Source organism: Fukomys damarensis, unplaced genomic scaffold (genome assembly GCF_012274545.1).
Source record: "Fukomys damarensis isolate Sample0158 unplaced genomic scaffold, DMR_v1.0_HiC HiC_scaffold_4, whole genome shotgun sequence".
Lineage (NCBI taxonomy): Eukaryota > Metazoa > Chordata > Mammalia > Rodentia > Bathyergidae > Fukomys > Fukomys damarensis.
This window is the reverse complement of record NW_022900916.1, coordinates 65,515,795-65,531,742: the sequence shown is the minus strand read 5'-3', so window position 1 is coordinate 65,531,742 and position 15,948 is coordinate 65,515,795. Positions and strand designations below refer to the sequence as shown.

Genomic DNA, 15,948 nt, shown 5'->3' with positions numbered 1-15,948 from the left:
ATATTGATATGGTGTAATTTGTGAGCCTGCTGTGCAAGCTGCAATGAATGTGAGGAATCAAACACAGCCATTAAGCGAGTAGCATTGTCCACGGTGTCATTGCCCTCAGTGAGGGGGCCGGGAAGGCCAGTGTGAGCTCTAATGTGGGCCACAAAAAATGGGTTGGAGCATTGTAAAATAAGAGTCTGTATGGTGGAAAAAAGTGTTGAAGCGGGAGTGGAAGGCTTAATATAAGGGACAGTTTCCAGAAGGGGAAGAGAGGCCGCAATATAGCAGCTGTCTGTGTATAGGTTAAAGGCTTGGGGAAGTGTTTCAAAAACTTTAACAACTGCGGAGAGTTCAACTAGTTGTGCTGAGGTGTGTTGGGTGGGCACCGCATTGAAAGCATGTTGTACCCCTGTTTTGGCCTTGGAAGGCGACAAGGGCCTTAGTAATCTTGTGCATAAAAGGATCTGCCTCCCGGCAGAGATTAATCATGTCCTGCAGAGTTTTGGCTTTGGAGTTGTGTTTTAGAATAGCTCTGCAGGTCTCATTAGCATTTTCAAAGGCTAATTGTCTAATGAGGGCGTTGTCTGCCACAGTGGCAGTTTCACCGAGGGCACGCTCAGCCTCGGGGCCCTGGATGATCTTTGAGAGAGGTGCTGCCGTGCTGATCAAAGTAGTCAGCGAGCTCGCGACCAATCTGGTCCCATGTGGAAGGCACAATTTTGGGGCAGGTGATAACGAACCAGGGACATACTTTGTGTACAAACAGCAGAAATTGCAAGAGATCTTTCTTTCTAACTTCAATATTACGGTTTTTCAACTGCTTTTTTATATCAGAGATAAATTTAGCTCCTTCACTAACTGCGTTCCCCATATTCTCGGGGAACTTTGGGACGGCGGCTGTGCCTTAGCTAAGATTTGACTAACCCCAACCCTGCACCACCCGGATGGGGCTTACCTGGTGTCTGACGGGCGGGCTCCGGACTCGTCGTCTCTCTGCCGTCCGATCGGGAGTCGGTAACCTCTGTAAACCACGTTGGGCGCCAGTTGCGGCTCTCTGGGGGGACCCCGTCCCGCGGGGAATAGGAGGTGAGAGCCGCCTCTTATTCGTGGGTCATCAGAGGCCGATCCGATCTTGAATGTCTGTGGAGGAAATCTTTAAGAAGTTAGAGTACACGGCCCAAGTCTGGTTTCTGATCAAAGGCGCTTTATTGGCTCAGCAAAACGATTATATACTGTTATCCCAGGGGGAAGGTTCAGCAAGCTTATTGGACAGTTCAAACAAATCAATCACATGAGTCACTCAAGCATTTAACCATACAGCAATCAGTATTTTACCAAATGTGGGGAGGGGTAAGTGGGAAGGCGTACATCAACAATTAACCCTATGCAATCTTTAACTTCACAATCCCTAGGGGCAAGCAGGACAAGGAAATACCACCTGCTTCCTGCTCCAGATCCCGTGACCCTGTGGTTAGCACAAAGGGCTATTCTTTCTGTAAGATTTCCTGTTTACCCAGGGGCTAGACCTGCCAAAAGTCACGTATGTAGTCTAGTGGGATTTTTCCACCGAGGCAAAGGCTAAGGTTGAGGGCAGCCATCTTGTGCAGGCCCAAGCAGTCTCTCACATTTTGGCAGTAGCCCTGGAAGCCTCTTTCATGACTTTAGTTGTGCTGTCTTCGCTGACTGGACGTCCTGAATCTGGAATATTTACCGTTCGTGATTACTTTGGCTTAGGGGAAGAGCCAAAGCGTGCGTGGTGCCGCGTATGGTCGATACAGACTTTGCCTTTTCGTTGGATGGCTCTTGGCAGCCGCTTTCACTACAGCTTGAATCACCTCAGAAGGACACTCACGAAAGAGGACTTGCAGACCGCTTCAGAAGGTGGCAGGGACAGTGGGATGAGAGTGTGAGGGAGGGAGAGGGTTCTGAGGGGAATTAACCCAGTGTGTCTTTCACTGTGATGTATATTTGTTAGAAATGTGCTCACCATTTTTTCAGTCAAACCTTGTACACACCAAATAATTTCAGTGAGGACAGTGCTAATATTCTACTGCAGAAACTGAGGCACCTAAGTGGAAATTCACATAGCTAACAAATACAGTTTGGATTCAAATTAAGCAGACTGTCTCCAAGGCTGTATTTATCCCTATTGTTCCCTGTCACTGAACTTAGGCTGACAAAACTACTCTTTCCTGCTGGAGTAGAAGGCGTGCAGCTATTCCAGGACCCTTGCTGTCACTAAAAATGATTTCCCTCTCCTGCAAGCCCTTTCTTTACCAGAGGAGGGACGTCCCCTACGTGGAGTGATGAGGAGCTATGCCCTGCACTTTTCTGAGTAACTCAGGCGGGACGGAAAGCAGCCTCAGAGGGTCACATGTGCGTTATCAGTTCTGTGAACTGGTGCCTCTGTTCCAAGACACAGCCATCTAGAGTAAAGATTATCTACATTGCACTCTACTAAAATTATAAAGTTAGCTTTTCATCAGCCAGAGATACTTTTGGACAAGCTAACATAGTATCTTTCAAACACCTTTGGATTTCCTCGGACACTCAAAGGTGAGTAAATGGAGGCAAAGCTAACCATGTCGGCTGGTGCAAAATGTAGAAGGTGAGTTTGTGGTGAGGCTTGTGTGACGTCCGGTTTCTACAAAATCCTGAGTAAAAATGGCTTTGCTCTCAAGAGTTCTTGGTACAGGGCCAGGGAATTAGGTCAGCGGTTCTGCCACCTGCCTCACAAGTGCAAGGTCCCGGGTTCGATCTCCAGTACCAAATAAACAGAGCAAACAAACAAAAAAGATATCTAATTCAGAGTTCTCAGTACAGAAGATTTATTCTGGTAAATGCAAATATGTCCATTTTCAAAGAATTGGTGACTGGAAATAACTAGATTATGTTCATGTTGATTTGCAAAGTCCATTGAAACTTATTTTCAACAGAATTAATGCCTGATTTTATATATTATATCACATTAAAATGCAGTAGCCCCAAAGTTATAGCAATTAGTCGAGCAAGTGTTCCATAATCATATTTTTTCATTGAACTTCAAATATAGATTTTTCCAAATTTTAACCTTAATTTTTGTCAAGAATTTGACCAGTGTATTACCCTTACAAAGATAAATTTGCAGAGAACTACAGATATTAAAATGTATGAATTTCCCAAAGAAATAATGCACTTATTTAATTCTCACTTTCAGAGCTTTAAACAAAGGAGTAATTACATGTGTATTTACTGATGAAAATAGTGAAGAAATTCAGACGTTTTAGAGGCTGTTGAAATTAGCACAGTTTTGGGTGAAGGGAGGGCAGGGACGAGGGAAAACATGAGAATCAAGACCTGTCATGTAAAGGTACAAGATCCCAATGATGAATGTAACTGTACTGTATACCTAAAATGTACCAGTAAACGAGAGAGAGAGAGGAGAGAGGAGAGAGAGAGAGAGAGAGAGAGGGAAATTATCACAGTTTTTTATCGTGTAAAGAAAATCTTTAGGATACATAGTAATTTTTGCTTTATTTAACTGTTTATTTTTAAACTAAATCTGTGAGCCGAGTTTTGAAAATCTCAGTAAACTTTCTAAATCTTTAATCATGAAGTATTATACCATTTACTGCTCTTATTTGATCCTTTACACACAAGCAACTTAGTTGCAAGAGAAAAATCCTGAAACTGCACAGATGGTACTACCACATATCTGTGGTATTCATAATTCATGAGTCTCCAACCTAAATATGACAATAGCTAACATCAATTTTACTGTGAGACAGGCAATGTGTGAGACACTTCCCAAGAACTGTTTATTCAAGACTTAAGCACCTCTGTGATTAGTTAAGTATTTATACCTTCATTTTAAAAGTGAAAACAGCCTAGGTGAGGCTGCCGTTTGTCCAGTTTTATACACTTACAAAATAATGGGAGCTAAACTTGAAATCACTTGAAATTCCACACCGACTGTGCTCTTAAGTACTAGATTCTTTACCTAAAATTATCTGTTCTTCCTGGCCAATAACTTCTCGAATTTATAATAGCAAAGAAATCTCTAAATACTCTCTTCTTTCCACTTGAGCTGAACAGCGGACTCTTCCCAGAGAGGCATCGCCTTCTCAGTCTTCTTCAGGTTTCTTTCCGCAGCACGTAGGCTCCTGTGGCAATGGAGTTAAGTTTGATAATTCTTCTGTAACTTTGTGCGATAGACACAAAGTAACTTTATTAAAAAAATGAAGATAAAAACTCCTCTAACCTGAGGCCAAAAGGTAAAAAAGGGTTGAAATTCTTTGTGAGGAGTTAAAACTAACTGCTTTTTATAGATAGAGGTAATCAGAGGGAGGGCAGAGAGACTGGGGCACTCAGTGGAATTTAATGTTTTGTAGAGATGAAAATATAGACAATAATTAATGGATGCATCCAGATTATGTGTTAAAACGTATTTTCTGAAATTTTGGGGAGCATTGAATGCAAAAAAGTACTTTGAGACAACTACAGATATGATAAGAAAATGATTAACAGAAAGGTCAGAATAGATAACTTTATATTAAGATCAATAGTGTGTCCTTTTAAAGACTTCTAGAAACATCATGACATAGAAAAACAGTTATGTTACAAAAGATAATGAAGTTGAAAATGACTATAGTATTAGCATATACATTAGCAAAAGCTCAACAAATGTGGACCTAAATATGCCAATATTGTTTGTTATTATTTGTTTTGGTCCTACAGCTAGAAGAGGTCCATATTTTCAACAGTGATTTCAGGAAATAAAATAGCTGGACATGGACAATTATTAACTTGTGGGAGTAATATAATGGATACTAAAATGAGCAGCATTTTGAAAGCCATTAAATATGAATGTAGTCATTATGATATCTATATTGCCTCTTACTGGGACTCTTTATCCAATAGGTGGATAGATTTTGGTAGGTTTATTTTCAGAAAACAGTACTCATTGATAAAATGAAGGCAATGTTGAAATGCCACCTTCTCTTAGGAGCTGAGGGTGTGTGCATGTGTCTCCAGATGTATATATACACCTGTGCATGCCTGTGTGTTTCTGCTTAGGTCATCTTGAGGATCACGTTTCGTCCATAAATATTTATAAAATAACCCATTACTTTATAAACCCAAATAATTTAATAAGCCCAAATAACTTAATAACCCCAAATAACTTAATGTCTTCACAAAATCAATGAGTTAACAGAAAAATTGTGTCAGACCACATAAGCTGTCTTGCAAAATTTAGGCCACAATTTAATAAAAGGCACAAACTTTCCTCTAAATAGTAAATTAACCAGAAACTTAAGACTAATAGGTCTTACTTACTTAGGAAAGAATTTTATTAATAAAAGGAAAATGAGAAGGGCACGGGAAAAGAAGAAAGTTGATAGTAAGAGGGCACAAATCAAATTAGTTTGATACCACTTTCATCAGTGCGAGATATAAAGTAATAGAAATATTTAAATTTGTTTAAAACATTAGTCCTTCAAATATTTTTGGATTTTTAACTGACCTGGTATATGTTCAGAAATTTAGTCTTCAAATGCCAGTTTAAAAAATAGCATCTGAGTATTTGTTAAGTAATTTTTTGGATGATGCTTATTTATTTATTTATTTAGGTACTGGGGATCGAACTCGGACCTTGTGCTAGTGAGGAAGGTGCTGTGCCACTGAGCTAAATCCCTGGCCCACTCTTTTATGTTTTTTTTTTTGTTTCATTGAGTTTATTGGTACTTTTTAGGTATACAGTACAGTGGCAACCACTCTTTTATTTTTTAATTCCATATTCAATATAAATTCTTTGTTCCTGACAGAAATAAAAGTTAGGCTAAGTCTGTCATAGATTTACATATTCAAGCTTGCTAAATATCTGTCCAGGTTACTGATATCTTGGTTCAAAGTGTGAGTCTTTATCTACAGTTTCTTTTCTGTGTGTATGTATGCATGTTTTATGTATGTGTGTGTCTCTCTGTCTGTCTGTCTCTGTCTGCCTGCTTATTTATCTATTATCTGTTTGTCTGGTCACCTACTCACATTCCAGACATTAATTTAAATGCTGGAGCGTACACTGCAGAGATGAGTAAGATGTGGTCCTGGTTCCTAGCTCACTTATAAAAAAATATTATAAATCCAAAACAATGAACTTACAACGTGAATAGCTATTAGGTGTTCTCATCAACTCTCCTAACATTTCTGTGAAATTAAAGGAAAGAGGAAATCAGAAGGACCTCAGAAAGCAAACATCAGGCTGCACAGGAAGGAGCGGACTTCCGGCCGCAGAGTTGGTGAAGGAAGACAATTAAGCAAAAATTAGATAGGAAGTGTGGAGATCAGGATGGCACAAGAGCTGATTTTCTTAATACATGAAGCATTAGTATAGGATTGGAAGGGTTTTAGACTATCGGATGGAAGACCTTCATGTTTTCTCTGTGTGGCTTTTATTGATCTTGCACCTGCATCTGTCGAGTTTTCTACAGTGGTTGCTCAAATCTTTGATACAATCCTAGCAGACTTCAGCATTGTAACAGACCTTCATATACTTAAGTCTGAATACATTCTTTATATTTTCAGTGCACTTTCAAATAAAATATCAGTTAATTTTCACGAGAATGTGCGATACAGTTTAAATTTCATGATCTTGACCTTTACTGACTGTCTTCCTACCAGCATTTGGGTTTTCTGAGCTCTAATCAAAATCACCTGTCTTGGTCTACTTACACCATTATAGTGCTCTGCTAGGCCAGATCTTCAGATCTTTCCCAGTTCCTCCCTCAAACAAATTCCAAAGGCTCCTGAACCATATGGTATCAGTTTTGTGCACTGATCAATTTTTTTTCTCATTCCTGGAACATTATACTCCTACAACCGGAATGGTTCACACTTTCAGAAATCTCATTCGATGGGTGATTCCAAGGCAGAAACATGGTGGAGCAAAGCTGTTTAGTTAATGGCAGCCGGAAAACAGAGCCAGGGGAAGAGTACCAGTGAGAGATACACCCTCCAGGGTCGTTCCCTTAGTGATCCATCTCCAAATGAGGCCCACCTCCTGGCAGCATGTTCAGCCACTAACATCAGTGGGTTAATCCACTGAAGAGTACACTGCCCCATGAGCCAGTTACCTCTCTATGTGTCAAATTGACAAACTAAGCCAACACAGGACTACTTCTAATTTATTTACGTGTTTTAAATACCTATCATAAATGCCTGTCACAATAAATTATTAACCATTAAATAAAAATTGGAGGTGGTGAAAGTATACATGACTTATCTGTATGTGGATTCTATGTCATGATTACTGCTTCCTGGAAAACAGAATCTGAAGTAAGCTGAATGAAGGGATGATACAGGTATTGAGGTAGCCCATCCCTAAGGCTTGGAAGTGGGAAATGAGGCCAAGAAAGATGAGAAATAACTACAGTGATGTTACACCACTGACGCCTTAGTTCCATGCCCATGTGAGATCTCTCTAGGCAGGCTGTACAGAAAACCCCTCTCTGAAGCAGTACTCATCAGAAGAAGCAATGGAGAAGAAATGGATCTGTTGTTATCCTCTTATTTCCCACCTCATTTATTTGTTAATATATTTGTTGAACTCCACTAGACCACCTGGCTTCTTAGGTACCCTCTGGAGAGGTCTGGTCTTTAATGCCCATGTTTCACTGGGGACCAAAGCAAATGGAAGGAGTGGGACATTCATTGTTGGTCCCAGGCTGAGCCCATGCAGGATCAGTCTTGGCAGTGGCCACTGTGGAAAACAAAGGGGCCATGTCTTGAGATAGCAGCCAACCTGAGATAGGGTGAGAACCTGTCCAAGAAAGGATTAGTAGATGTGCAAACCTGAGACACTGCAAGGTCTTTCAGTCCCTAAGAGTGGTCAATTCAAACTAAAAATAGGATCGGGTGAAGGCAGGGCAGGGACAAGGGGAAAAAATGAGAACCAAGACCTGTCATGTAAAGGTGCAAGATCCCAATGATGAATGTAACTGTACTGTATACCTAAAATGTACCAATACACTCAATGAGAAAAAAAAAGTTGCTAAAAACAAACTAAAAATAGGGAAGTAAATAAAATAAGCATAGGAAACAAACTTCTGTGACCCAGGATTTTCCTTCAGTTTCTTCTCTTATCTTTCTCTTCTTTCTACTAAAGTTTAGGTTGAGCTCCTTTTTGTCTCGCACTTGACACTTGTGCAAGGCCAGCCCCCTTAAGTTCCCTATGCCTGGAGTGGTTGTTTCTAGTTCTTTTCCAGTCTGTTTGTCTGGATGGAGACTATGCTAGAAGATTTTCACTGATCTTTCTCTAGGATAGCCTGATTACAGGATCTTTTGCCTTATATTCATGACATGTTGACCTGCTCCAAATCATAATTCTTACCACACTGGTTTAGTATTACATATTTTATGCACCCCTAAGTATTATAAGATTTAATTCTTTAAACGTTTTTCATTTATATTTGTATATCAATTGTTTTATTGGTTCAATATATAATTCTTAAAGAATAGTAAATTAATGTTGGTTAAATAAAGCTATACTAGCTGGACAAATGGAAGCAGTGTGAAATCTTAATAAACAATGTAAATCTTTTTACCTTATGTACTTTCAACCTGGGGAAAAAGCCAGAAACTAATATGCATAATTTCACTTTATAACTACTAAGTAAACTCTGTAGTTAAAATTAGTAAAAATAATACTCTAAGTATGGTAAGAGAATGATTACCTGTGGTTGAGTGTTTAATGATGGTGATGATCAGTTATTTCCCTTTCTATGTTTGTACATCAGTAGGTAAATGAAATTCCATTCTTCGCTTTTCATGTTCATTAAAAATATATTTTGATGTCACAACCGAACATCAGAAAGGTTTGCTTCTGCTAATGGCCCTCTCATTTTCAGGGGTCTCCTGAGTATTTCTGTGAGTAAAACACTACGGAATGAACCATCGGATGGGCACACCAGAAGTGGGAATGTGCACACTGTCCAGCAGTCGTGTACACAAGACTCTTGGGAGTTGCATTGGAATGTAGAAAAATATGAGAAAACAGCAGAAAGGTGGAGAGACTGTAAGCAAGGGAAAGGCACTGACATGGTTGAGAATGAACTTACTAAGTTATAATCACGCAGTGACCTAGCATGCTACTTTAGCAAGAAAAGCTAAATGACAATAGCAGAAAGGCACGCTTTGAGTTCTTATGTGTGCCAAGCAAATCCTATCGCACCTGATACAATATTAGTTTCCTTAGTTTGTTTTTCACCCAGGGATTTTGTTACCTATGGCCAACCTCAGTTCTAAAATATTAAATCTCAAGTTTTAAATTGTGCACTCTTATGAGTAACATGATCAAGTCGTCCACTGTCCAGCTCCATCCCACTGGGGATATGGACGATCCCTTGGCTAAACATTGTACCCGTATTGTATGTTATCTGTTCTTTGCTTAGTAGCCACCTTGATTGTCCCATTGATTGTCATAATATAGCAGTTCTTATAGGAGGAACCACATTCACATTTTTACAGTGTATCCTTATAGTAGTTCTATTTTATTATTGGTTACTATTACTGTCTTACTATACCTGATATATAAATCAAACTATCTAAATATGTAAAAATAGGGAAAACATTATATCAACTCTGTCTATCTATCTGTCTGTCTATGGTTTAGGACCACTTGCTGTTTTAGGCCTCCATGTTTCCGATGGATAAGTACAGACTACTCAGAATAAGCATATGAGATGGTTACTACCTAACTAAAACTTAATTTTCTTATTCCAGACTATCAATGTTCGTAACGAACTGTACCAATTTATATTTTGTTTCTATACTCATCATTACCATTCGTATATATAGTATTACATATATCGTACATATTGTATGCACTGTATTCATAAATGAACTATGTGCACATATAATAACTTCATTTCACTATTAAAGCATTGTTTGTTACCCTCTATGGAATGTCAAGGTATTCTGCATTTCAATTTTGGAGCTAGCAATTGACCTTAGGAAGTGACATCTCTTTACTAATAGCCTATCCAGAACTACATTTGTCTCCTTCTTCTATCCCTTATCTCCTAAACCTTATCTGGTTGTTGTGAGCACAGCTAAATTCCCCAGTTCCCCTCCCTGCTAACTGGTCCATCCATGAACCAACGTGTCCATGAATGTCAATAACCAAAGAGCAGGAATCTAATGTTAAGACCAAATATATTTTTGAGTATAGTGCTATCTATTACTTTGGCTTTGCTACTACTCTGATTATTAATGATTATACCCTCATTTTCCAAATAAGAAAAAATATTTCTACTCCCCTTGTGATTATCCTATAAGGTAATAGAGGACCAAAATAAAAGGGACTGTGGAAGTAGATTTTAGATTTGCAGGCACATAACCCCCCTATGCACATATAAAGCACTGTCTCTTGTCACTGTCATGGAGTTGGTACTTTATTTCACTCGCACCATGAGCTACGACTGCTGGTTGCAATTGGCTGGCTGCCTTTCTGATCTTTTGAGGACCTAAGACCTTTTTATTCAAGTTTTCCATTAATCTCTGATGCTTTGCAGCAAATCCAAAGGCGGGAAAACATACCAGGTCAAATTTAGAGCTATCTTTGAACTCAGTGGTTGAATCTGCTAAGCCAGATCTAGATTTCAACCAGCAAAGTGGCTTTGAAATGCTGGTTTGAAAAAGATTCAAAAGCTTTCTTAGTTGTCAGTTCCTTGTAGAAGGAAATGTAAAGTGTATCTCAATTTGATGTTTGAAGTCTAGGTACATCACAGGGATATCATGTTTATTTTATATTTTTACCTGAGTGAGAAGACTCACCTATTGAAAATTTCCTATATCCACATATTTACTGTTTTTCTTCTTTAAGTTCACCACCATCACATACTAAAAAGCAGGATATATTTAAAAATCACATGCTTTCATGTTTGAAGGTATCTTTGTAATGCAGTAGTTCTTAATCACATTTTAAAAATAAAAAGTATAAGGATATTCATACCTGACTTACAGATATTAATAAACCAGTTTTTACTGTAATTCCTGGGTGGGATAGGCCTGGCCTCAGCCACTACTTTAAAATATGACGTTTATTTTTTGTGCCTTTTCACCTTTCCTTGTCTCATTTGTTTCTCGTGGGTGTACATATCCTGGGACCCGTTCTCAGTTCTGCAGCTCTCTGCCCAGCCCCATCACTTTAAACATGGATAATGTCCGCTCAGAAAAATTAAGATGTTTTTATTCAGCCTTCCTTCAGTCTTTATGACACTTTTCAATATGCACCACCCCTGTGGATTTCTTCTTCCTTCGGGTGGTAGAAATCCTCCTTTTTTTTTTCTTAATACTTCCTCTCACTTCATAACACAAGGAAAACAAATTGCTATACTCAGTTACTTTCTCCATTACCTAATCAGAAGACAAAACAAATAGCCCTTATTAAAATTTAAGTTTTGGCTCTAATTTTGGCAATGTAAAATTTTACTCTCATTGAAGCATTTTTTTAAAGGAAATGTGTGATGATTTCAAGATAAAGGACACCCAGAACACATTAACCAAAGGTCTCTGTAGGGAAGGCAGCATCTCCCCTTATTATTCTAAGGAACCTAAGCAAGTAGCAGGGCTGCCCTGGCTGTTCTGTACCCGAGTGTCCCTTGGATATGAAGAATATATCAACTGGGAGTCGTCTCTGGGCAAGTGAAACTAGTATAGCAATTTTAAGAAGAAATTCCTTAAGAGATAGAGAATAGCAATGATTGCCCGAGGTATGGTGGACTGGGGCAAGTAAGTCAAAGGTGACACATAGAGGGTGATGCACTGTAAAGATCTACTGTGCTGCACGAGGACTCTAGTTGATGATAATGTAGTGTATTCAGAAGTTTTGCTATCTGAGTAGATTGCAGCTGCTCTTAGGTGAGCCCCACTGTGCAGCAGGCAGGCCCTCCAAGCCTTCCTGTTACTGCATCAGTTGGAAAGTGTGTGTGAAGCCCCTGCCCCCTCTTCAGACTTAATGGATTCCAATAAATGAATTTTTTAAGTGACAGATGCTAGACAGAACCTAAGTCACTTTCAGAGTTATAGATAAAAGGGACTCTGGAAGATGGAGATTTTTCCTTTCTCTACCTCTTAGGGCAGAAGAAGGAAGAGAGGCCAAAAGTCATCACAATTAATGTTTCATTTAAGATAAAAAGCCACTTTTACTTCCTCTGATCTAAACAGGCATTGCAAAAGATGGTACTGTGTATATAAAGAAAATATCCCTGAGTTATTTACTGTAAAAGAGAAAATTATTTCTGGGCTTTTATTGTAACATTTTTCTGTTTATGATTATTGCTGATAGTTGTGCTAAGATATTAATGTCTGATATGTTTACCTTAGGAGAAGCTATATACTGTGTTAACAAGATTCAATAATGATATCATAATCTAATGATATTTGGTTCTCCTTACATTGAAGTCTATATTAATTTAAAGAAGATTTCCCGCAAAAGGATGGGTAATTCTAAATCACTTCGGCAATCCTAGGAAAACAATAGAAACTGACTTTTAAAATAAACTCAGGAGTCAATTAGGAATATGTAATTAGTATGTGGAAGGGCCTGGTTTATAAAATAGCCATCTTTCTGGCTCATTGAGGTGACCAGGTAAGATCAGGTATGGTGATCTGAACTGTCTCTGTGAATTAATAAGTTAATCAAATATAAGGTGATATGAACTGGGCCTACATCAGGCATAGGTTTCTAAACGCAATACAGTTAGGGTGGAAAAGGGGATGACTATTAATATTTTAGAAAAGTGAAAAAGAGATTAATTTTGGAAGAGAAGGCAATTTCAAAGTAGTGGAAATATACTTTTAACATTTTTTAATTGGTAACGATTCAAAGGTAATAAGTGCAATGTTTTATGATGTGACAGAAAATATATATTAAAAGAAAAATTGCATTATAGTCTAATTAAGCTGAAGAAATTGCACATTTAGTAATGTAACACATTGACAAATAAAATACATATTTAAGCTTTGGTGAAAAATACAATGCTGTTTTTGGATTTTTCCAATTAAAAGTTTTGGAATTATTATGTGAGAATTCCCTGCCTAATTTGGAATTATGATAAATATAAAAACTAAATGAAATAAATAGTATGTAAAATGCACGGTTTGCAAAATTCATGGGGCATATTTCCATAATGAGCAATGTTTTATAGTAAAGTACAATTACAATTTTATTATCAGAGAGACAAAAACAGAAGATTTCTTAACCATCTCCTGGGAAATTAAGTAGGAATTTGTGTGGCATTTGTATTTACGAAAACACTGTGAGATCAGTGAGAATGTTTAATGGGGGCTCAAGGAGTTTAGATAGTCCAGTTTTATAAGGGTAACACATAGTGAATTTATGCAAAATTGAACTTGAGCTTCAGATTCTATGATTGTTCCATTATGTTGCTTGCTAATTCCTTTTAGGAGGAGTTGACTTGCAGTTTGCCTAATAAACATGATTTCCTTTTCTTACGTCATGAAGTCTCTCTCTTTTTCTTCTGTTCCCAGCTACCTAGACAGACCTGAGGAAGCTCACAGGAGCCACCTGTGGATTGCAGCTCTTTGCCTTCCATTCAGTCTTGCAGGCCTGGCAGATCAGTGCTTTCTCCTGAGTAGCACTTTCCTGTCACATTAGATATAAGCTATGCTTTCCAAATTCTCCATAATATAGATGAATTTAAATTAGTTGACTTCATTCCCAGTGCTCTTGTCTATTCTAGCATTCACACCTTTGCTGTAACCCCCTGAGGCTCAGATGTCTGTCTGTTGGTTATTCATCAAGTGTCCAGATCCTAGGTGGCTCTGGAGAAGCCAGGGGGAATCTCCTTTTTCTCTTGATGAATTCTCTTATCATTAGATCTATTATAATTCACCAGATTTTCTGTTTCTGTATTCTCTTGTTGCATTTATCAGAAGTTTATATTTCTATGAGTTTGTGTGTTTAAGCTTCTTGTTATATGGACCGAAATTTCTTCTTCCTTTTCATTACACGTAAGGTCAAGCACATAAGGTGCTTTCAGATATCGATATGGTACTTTACCTCTAATGAAATCTTTTAAAAATAAATATAAATAATCTAGCAATGTTAATAAAATATAGAAGTTTACAATATTTTAAATGGGTTGTGGGATAGATGTTGATAAAGTAAAATGTTACAGATATAAATTTAAAAAGAAATACAGACAAAATGGATCACAATGACATTTACTTTAAAAATATCTAGTTACTATAGGCAGTTATTTAGAGGATAGTTTGGGAAACATTAATTAAATAAAAAATAACTCATGAAATCCTGTGTAGATTTTTGACTGACGGGAACTAAAAAGTGGAATATTTATCTCACGTTTTTATTATCATCAGAACATAGAGGTCAACATTAACCAAATTATGAACCTGTAGGAATTTAGAGAAATATTAAGGGATGAAATAGGAACAACAAATTGTAAAACAATCAATTTAGATGAAAAGCAATGAAATCTATAATACATATGTATCAGAGGGTATTATAATTTAGTTAAATGGACATTAAGGAAGTATAAAACAGTGGTTAAAATCTCAGCCTTGGGAATTAAATATATAAAAGCCCAAATCTTGTCTTCTTGTTAATTACATAGTATGTGATCTTGAACTAATTACTTAGCTTCTTTCTTCTCAATTGCTTTTCATAAAATAAGCATCATAATAGTACATATCTCATAGGTTATATAGAAGATAAAATTACATAATATGTTTTATAGCACAGAGCAAAGACCCTGTGTACTGAAAACATTATGCAAATATTTGCTATTTTTGTAAGAAAATGGGTTAGCTTTTACTTACTGTCATTCATAACAAAGCAAATGTTTTTATAAATTATATTGCTTTGGGTAATATGACAAATGTGAGAAAATATCATTTTATGTATTTATACATTTTCAACACATAAAGGATGCATAGTTTTTCCTTACAAAAGAAAAATTTTAGAATAGTCCTCATTATTTGAAACAAAATAATTACTACAGCAAATGTAGAAGAATTGTTATTATAAAGAGATGAGATTAAATAAAGTAGTCCCTAGGCATTGTAGGTACAATTTTAGAATGAAATATATCTTTAAATTAGTAAATCAGATCTGTTTAATTTGAAATGTGTAATTAGCTTTGGTGATAATTTTAAATGCGCTAACTCATTAATCTCATTTGGTTTTGGTATTCTCATTGCTAGTGTTCCTATGAAGTGGCCTATTCTCTTACTAAGGCTTGTTGTGAAATTTGAGAGTTCGAATTTCTCTGGTCAAAATTCAACTTAGATTTAAAATAAGACTGTTCCCATTTTTTAAAGTATCTAACAACAAAACATATTGATGTACCTTTAAAATTGATCATTTATATAACAATTTAAAAAATACTATGAGGTCTTGCCTTACAACTTATACTTCATAGGTATTTGATTTATTTCAATAAACTCAATGTTAAATTTGCTGAAAATAGATTCTGTCTTTCATCTGTAAAATAGGTCTAATACGAGTGCTAACTTTGTGAGAAAGTTATGGGAGTCAAGAATTTATATATGGAGAGTTGTTAGGAGAGAGGGTAGCAATATTAAAACTCAATTGTTAAATTATGATTCTTCCATTCTCACTATGGTGATTAGTTACGTTTTTATCTTCACGTGCAGTAATGGTAGTGTTATAACTTTTAATATATTAATTTAGTAATTGCCAGCAAGCATTATTTTTTCTTTTCTTTTTTTTTTGGTGTTGGGGATCAAACTTGGGTCCTTGTGCTTGCAAGGTGGTTGGTGAAACTGCTGAGCTAAATCCCAGGCCCCAGGGAGCATTATTTTCATTGAAAACTTCTAGAATATTAAGACATTTGATGAGCTGGATTAATAAAACAAATGAACACATTTATTTATTTATTTATTTATTTATTTATTTATTTATTTATTTATTTATTTCGG

At 37.0% G+C, this 15,948-nt stretch overlaps 2 protein-coding genes across 2 annotated transcripts in view; one reads left to right on the top strand and one right to left on the bottom strand.

Annotated features, from left to right (window-relative positions):
* The window catches only part of Ervw-1 (endogenous retrovirus group W member 1, envelope), a 3,534-nt gene extending 2,428 nt beyond the window's left edge, over positions 1–1,106 (bottom strand). Inside the window, exon 1 of the mRNA XM_033758601.1 lies at positions 944–1,106. The gene's annotated coding sequence lies outside the window, so the exon portion shown is untranslated. The remainder of the gene's footprint in view (positions 1–943) is intronic.
* Positions 1–15,948, top strand: part of Znf804b (zinc finger protein 804B) — a 517,996-nt gene that overhangs the window by 98,447 nt on the left and 403,601 nt on the right. The window lies entirely within an intron of this gene.